Genomic DNA, 7,068 nt, shown 5'->3' with positions numbered 1-7,068 from the left:
TTTGTCTGGTGCCTAGGAGCAACGCATGATTCAAAGTTATCTGCAGTCAATCAAATAAGAGCCCCCGTGTGCCTCCCCGCCCCTCCTCAGGGCCTGCCTCTGGTCTCTCCTGCCTGGCCTGCGGTGGGGTGTCCCTTGGCCTGCCTGGGTCTCTCCCTACCCCGCCAGGCTAAGCCTCTCCCCTCCACACCCACACCACAACCTGCTTTAGCAGGGCAGCTTCATTTCCTCCAGGCTTTCTGACCCGCCTCCTGTCCCTGCAGGGCAGGTACCTCGAGGAGCTGGACGCCCAAGGGCCTTGTTCTGGTCCCAGGGCTTGGGGACACCCGCCACCGAGGGCCAAGAGGAGGATGGATACGGACACAGCCCCGAGAGCCTGGCCCAGCCACAGCGGCAGCTCCGCAGAACCAAGGCAAGCACTGGGGGCCTGTGTTGGGAGTTGGGGGGAGCCCATGGGCCAGTTTCTGAGGTCCTGCTGTCTGTCTGGCCACTCAGGACTCCCTCATCACTGGAAACTCTGCTGTGCCATGGAGGCCACCCACTCTGTCTCCTTGAAGGTTCTGAGGCTGAATGGGCTGGGGGGTTTGGGGAGAGGCCCCAGTGTCCTGCACTGTGAGACCTGGCTGGATGTGAGTAAGCAAGGTGCCTACTGCCAGGACCCAGTGGGGCCAAGGTTGGCCCAGCAGTGCAGCTTTGTCCATATCCCCCACCCCTGCTCACCTGCTCTGAGGATGGTGATGGCTCTAGGAGGCGGGCCTGTGTCCTAGGCAGGCTGGGGACCACCTAGCAGCCCTTGTTCCATGCTGCCCCCTTTCCCACACAGCGACCCTGGCATCAGGCACCATGCTGGCTGCTGTGAGAGGTGAGCTGGCAGGGGGAGGGCTGCGAGGCTTTCACACATGCTTTCCCATGCCATCCCACCTGTGGGCACGTGGTAGGGGGTGGGCTGGCAGCTCAGGGAAACTGGAGCTGGGACTTCTGAGCTTGCCTGGGAGCTCTGAAGGATGAGGCTGGGCACCCAGGGTGGCAGTGCCCCGGGGAAGACATGGGGGTGGCGTGAGACGTGCCTGGAGGGAGCTCCGGGTGTAGACATGGAAGCACTGAGGCAGGCACTCGGCCAGACACAAAAGGGGAGGGTGTGGGGGAGGTGCCATTAGGAACGGCCCTGAAGGGCTGCGTGCACCAGGGAGCCTTGGGAGGCCTAAAGCAGAGGGCAGGCAGATGAGGGCCCCTGGCACAGGCGTGGGGTGGACAAGGTGGGGAGCCCCGTCCCAGCAGGAGGTGAGCTGGTCCTGTGTGGCCTGAACTGCAGCTGCCTCATCTGTGAAATGGGAGTACAGCTGACCCCAGAGGGCTGCCTGGAACATCCTGGGAGGTGCCAGGCCCAGTAGTGCTCTGGGAAGGACAGGGCCCTGGGCTGTCGTGGGAGGTGGCTGATGGATTCCTGGTGCCCACATCATCGTCCTTGGAGAGGGCTGATTTGGCGGAGGCCTGGGTGGAGGGCAGAAGGTTGGTTCTGACAGTGTTGGGCTGGCCAGAGCTGGTGTGGGCGCTGCTGCTGTGGGCGCTGCTGCTGTGGGCCTGTGCCTCTCTGCTGTGAGGTGCCTGCGGCCGTGGCCTCAGGCCTTCCGGCCTGCAGGGCAGGTGACACGGAGCTGGGCAGCCAGGGTGGCAGAATCAGACTGGATCCCTTGACAGAGACGGCCGAGGGGAGGGGGTGCAGGAGTGGGGACACTGCAGTGGCCTTGCTCTCTCAGGCTGGCCTGGGCAGTGGAGGGAAGAACTCGTCTCTGATCCTAGATGGTGCCTGGGAGAAATCAAGGCAGAGGGTCCCAGCCGGTGGGCTTCTTGGAGGCTGCGGCTCCTGTCCGAATGATGGTTAGCATATATTGGGGCCTGCTGTGTGCCCTGGCGCTGTCTGAGTCCCGGCTGCCTCGGGACTCAGGAGGGTGGGGCCTAGCCCACCTTCCCAGTGCCCAGGCCAGCCCTGGCCGCCGACCGCCCCACTCCTGGGAGCCGGCTGCCTCACGCGGACAGGCCGTGGTGGTGCCTGCGGGGGACTCCTGTCCAGGCCCGGCTGCGCCCGCAGCTCCGAGGCCCGCAGCCCCCCGACTGGCATCCGATGCTCCGAGGCCTGCAGCCCCCCGACTGGCATCCGATGTACTGGCCGCAGAGAAGGGCTGCGCCCCGCCAGCGCCCGTCGGGGCGGGCAGTCCGCCCAGCGCTCCCCACGGCCGCGGCCGTTCCAAGCACCTGTAGCGGCGCCTCGCCCACTCCGCGCTCGCCGCCGCCACCACCGCCCCGGCTCCGCTTCCGCGCCGCCCCTGGGGAGGACCCTGCGACCCGGTCCCCGCCGCGCCCCGCCCCCGGCAGGCACTGGCCACGCCCACGTCCCAGCCCACGCCGAGGCCCCGCCCCATGCTTCTCACCTCGTCCTCTCGCTTCCGGCCTCGCCCAGCGCCCGAGGCTCCGCCCCACGCCCTTACCTCGTCTGCTCGAGGCGGGTCCCGCCTTGCTCCCTAGCCCCGCCCCGCCCCTGAGGCCCCGCCCCGCGTCCCTCCCTTCTCCCCTCGCGGCCGGCTCCGTCCTGCGCCCGAGGCCCCGCCCCACTCCCTGGCTCCCGCCCCGTGGCCGAGGCCCCGCCCCGCACTCGTCACCTCGTCTGCTCGCTTCCGGCCCCGCCCCGCGTCCCGGCCCCGCCCCGCGCTCCTCACCTGGTCCCCTCGCTGTCGGCCCCGCCCCGCAATCCCCACCGCGCCCTCGCGCTTTCAGTCCCGTCCCGTGCCCGAAGCCCCGCCCCACGCCCTTTACCTCGTGCCCCTCGCCGCCGGCCCCGCCCCGCGCTCGCACCTCGTCCCCGCGCCCCGGCCCCGCCCCCGCACTTCCGGGCGCGGCCGGCGGGGGCGCTCGGGCCTGGGCTTCGGCTCTCTGGGCTCGGGCTCCGGCTCGGGAAGCGGTCGTGGCCGCTGCAGCCGCCAGAGCCGGCCGGGGTCGGCTCGGAGCCGCGTCCACGCGGAGCCGGCGGCTGGGAGGTGGCGGCCGGGCCCCCGCGGCCTGCCCCGAGCCCGCCTCCGGGCCGCCGAGCCGCCGCCGCTGAGATGGGGGCCGTCCCGGGCCGCGCCCCCGCCGGGTCCCGCCCGCCGCCCCGCCGCTGAGCGCATGGGCCGGGCCGCGCCGCGCCGCTCCGGGAGCCGGGCCCGGGGCCCCGCCGCCACCGCGCGCGGGTGAGTAGGGTCGGGCGCCGGGGCGGGCTAGGCCGCGCTAGGCCGGGCGGGCGGGACCCGGAAGCGGCGGGGGGCGCGGGCGGCTGACGCGCGTGGGGCCGAGGGGGTGGGCACGCGGGCGGCGGGGGCCGCTCGGAGGTCTGAGGCCTCGGGCGCGTGCGGGGGCGCGGGGCAGCTGCAGGGGCCGCGCGGGGCAGCTGCAGGGGCCGCGCGGCGTGTGCGGCGTCTCGGCACCGCCGGGCCTGGAGCCCTCCCCGCCTCCCCGACGTCGGCAGGAGTGCGGCTGCCCCGGAGGAGGGCACTCCGCCGCGTGCCGGGTCCGGGCCGGGCTTCGGCCTGAGCCGCCGTGCGCTCCGGCGTCCGTACCCTCCGCGATGCCTCGCTGCCCAAACACTGGTCTCTCTTGGGTGTGGTTCTTAGAGTCTACCCCCGCCCCGCACTCTGGAATTTAGCCCCCGGTGAAACCAGAACTGCACTGCCTGAGCCGTGAAACTTTCCGTTTGGCATTGGAGAAAGTGGAGGAAAATACGTCCGTTCCCTCGGTTTTTCCCAGTTCGTCTGTAAGATAGCTATTTGATTTATTTATCTTTTTGATAGAGATGGGGTGTTCCTGTGTTGCCCAGCAGGTGTTGAACTCTCGGCCTCAAGCGATCCACCTGCCTCAGCCTCCCAAGGTGCTGGGACTACAGGCATGACCACCGCCCTAAGATAATTTTTTTTTTTTTTTTTTTTTTTTTGGAGACGGAGTCGCGCTCTGTCACTCAGGCTGGGAGTGCATAGTGGCTCCTGGCAACCTCCGCCTCCTGAGTTCAAGCAATTCTCCTGCCTCAGCCTCTGGAGTAGCTGGGATCATAGGCATGCGCCACCACTCCTGGCTAAGTTTTGTATTTTTAGTAGAGACGGAATTTCACCCTGTTGGCCAGGCTGGCCCGGAACTCTTGACCTCAGGTGATCCGCCCTCCTGGGCCTCCCAAAGTGCTGGGATTACAGGCGTGAGGCACCGCTCCCGGCTTCTTCTATGATAATTTACAAAGGGTTCTTATTGTGCGTATCAGCCCTTTCTTTGTGTTCACACTTCTGTTCTTTGCTTCTTCAGGAAGAATCTCTGGCTTACTTGAATCCACAGGCTCTATTTTGGAGAAAGCACAGTTGAAACTGGCTACCCAAGATGTTCCGCAGTAGCTGGGTTTCAGTTTTAAGATCCCCGTTCAGGGACAAGGATAGGGAAGCATGAAAAACACAGTGTGTTTGTTTGATTTTCAGCTGCTGTTGACTTGTCTTGGGTTTCTAGCTTCAGAAAAGCTAAGCAGACTTTTTTGGATCACATTGGTCATTGGGAATTTAGGTGATGGGGGTACAAATTACATGTGAAATAGTAGCCCTGAACGTTCAACAGTTTAATCAATGGACGGTTGGGAAAATGTCAGAGTCATGCTCTGTTTTGTGCATACTCCATGTAAATCAAGATTTCAAAAGTTACATTTGGGTAAAATAAATGTATACACACGCCTGTAGCATTGAGTTTGCTGCCATGGTACCCGGGCTGTACGCCTAAGCAGTGACTGAAGGGAATTTTAAATACAGTATCAGACTTGTAGGCACCCCACCTCTTTTGTGGAATCACTTTATTGATGGTAGCTACAGGCTGTGGGCCATATCCAGTGTTTGTGGGCATTTGATGTTCACCTGAGTTAGTATAGCTGCTTTATGTGTGTGTGGGGGGTGTGTGTACACACTAAATGCTTGGCGTGCTTCCCTGTGGGAGCCCAGAGATTTCGGGAACTGGGACATGTTTCAACAACAGCAGTAATTTGTAGAAAGGTTCATGTGCTTCCAGGGACACCAAAAAGTCTTCTCTCAGTTGACAGCCAAAAATACATAACGATTATAAGAAAATGTTCTTCTGGCTGTGAAAAATAGTGTAAAATAATAGAGCGGACTCGGGTCACACGAGAATTAAAACATTAGTTTTGGGCAGGGCACAGTGGCTCATGCCTATAATCCCAGCACTTTGGGAGGCCGAGGCGGGTGGATCATGAAGTCAAGAGATCGAGACCAACCTGGCCAACATGGTGAAACCCTATATCTACTAAAAACATAAAAATTAGCTGGGTGTGGTGGTGCGTTCCTATAGTCCCAGCTACTTGGGAGGCTGAGGCAGGAGAATTGTTTGAACTCGGGAGGCAGAGGTTGCAGCGAGCCGAGGTGGTGCCATTGCACTCCAGCCTGGGCAATAAGAGTGAAACTCAGCGAGCCGAGGTGGTGCCATTGCACTCCAGCCTGGGCAATAAGAGTGAAACTCAGTCTCAAAAAAAACCATGAGTTTTGGGGCCAGGTGAGGTGGCTCACACTTGTAATCTCAACACTTTGGGAGGCCAAGGTGGGTGTATTGCTTTGATCTCAGGAGTTTGAGACTAGCCTGGGCAACTTAGTGAAACTTCATCTCTACAGAAACAACAAAAATTAGCTGGGTGTTGGTGGCTTGTGCCTGTAGTCCCAGCCACTTCAGAGACTGAAGGTGGAGAATTGCTTGAGCCTGGGAAGTGGAGGCTGCCGTGAGCTGAGATCGTCCCACTGCCTTCTAACCCGGGCCACAGAGCGAGATCCTGTCTCAACAAAAAAAAAAAAACAAAAAAACCCATTAGTTTTGGAAGAATTTGCTGCTATTTTCTGTAGCACAATAGTTCAGCATCTGTAGAGAGCCAGTGTTTGGCATCTGTGACAAATGTCTTTGTTTTTTACATCAGCGAATTAAATATTTGTTGGTACCCATTAGTTGCAAGACCTTGGGCTAGGTGCCGCGGGTCCTGCTGCTACTAATAAGACGTAAGGCCCTTACGAGAGCATGATGGCGACTTGCGGTCAGCCTTCCACCTGAACACTCTCTGGTTAGTCACTTTCTGGTTTCCAGTGACTTGGTTCTTCTTAAAGCTAGTGAATGGTGGCATCTGTGTAAGGGCAAGGCTCAGGCGGTCAGGGTGCAGGCCTTGTTTCCTGTGACGGGATCCCAGGCAGGAGGATAGATGACTGGGAGCTAGTGTGGAGGTGCCCACACCCTGGGGGCTCCCTCCATGCTATGGGGCTCCAAGAATGACTGCAGCTCAAATGCTCTGTGAGCTGCAGGATGCCACAGCCCACGGGGCCTTGACCTTTAGAAACGGTGTGTTCCTGCTGTGGCTGAGATCACACACCACCCAGCATTTTCACAAAAAGTCACTAGCTGCCGAAATGTCATTGAGGGGCACATAGTTGCAACCCATCCTCCATCTGTAGGTGCCTATTTATTTTCTTGTTTTATTATTATTATTATTATATATATTTTTTGAGACAGGGTCTTGCCTTGTCGCTAGGCACCAGGCTGGAGTGCAATGGTGTGATCTTGGCTTACTGCAACCTCCGCCTCCCGGGTTCAAGCAGTTCTCCTGCCTGAGCCTCCCAAGTAGCTGGGACTACAGGCGGGCGCCACCATGCCCAGCTAATTTTTGTATTTTTTTAGTAGAGATGGGGTTTCACCATGTTAGCCGGAATGGTCTCGATCTCGTGATCCTCCTGCCTCGGCCTCCCAAAGTGCTGAGACTAGAGACATGTGCCACCGCGCCCAGCCCCTCGTTTTATTATTATTAGAGATGGAGTTTTGTACCTGTCACCCAGGCAGCTGTCCAATGGCGTGATCTCTGCTCACTGCAACCTCCACCTCCTGGGTTCAAGTGATTCTTCTGCCTCACCCTCCCTAGTAGCTGGGATTACAGGTATGTGCCACTACGCCTGGCTGATTTTGTATTTTTCTTAGAGATGAGGTTTCTCCATGTTGCTCAGGCTGGTCTCAAACTCCTGACATCAGGTG

General features: G+C 60.4%; 1 protein-coding gene across 5 annotated transcripts in view; it reads left to right on the top strand.

The window, feature by feature from the left end:
* The first annotated feature begins 2,880 nt into the window (after positions 1–2,880).
* Positions 2,881–7,068, top strand: part of AXIN1 (axin 1) — a 65,546-nt gene continuing 61,358 nt past the window's right edge. For 2 of the 5 annotated variants that reach the window (XM_017510847.2, XM_017510845.2), the window contains exon 1: positions 2,881–3,224. The gene's annotated coding sequence lies outside the window, so the exon portion shown is untranslated. The remainder of the gene's footprint in view (positions 3,225–7,068) is intronic. The other 3 variants (XM_017510846.2, XM_017510844.2, XM_017510848.2) reach the window with 2 other exon arrangements.

The sequence above is a fragment of the Cebus imitator genome, unplaced genomic scaffold, assembly GCF_001604975.1.
Source record: "Cebus imitator isolate Cc_AM_T3 unplaced genomic scaffold, Cebus_imitator-1.0 Scaffold444, whole genome shotgun sequence".
NCBI lineage: Eukaryota > Metazoa > Chordata > Mammalia > Primates > Cebidae > Cebus > Cebus imitator.
The sequence above is the reverse complement of the archived record's forward strand: the minus strand, read 5'-3'. Positions and strand labels throughout refer to the sequence as shown.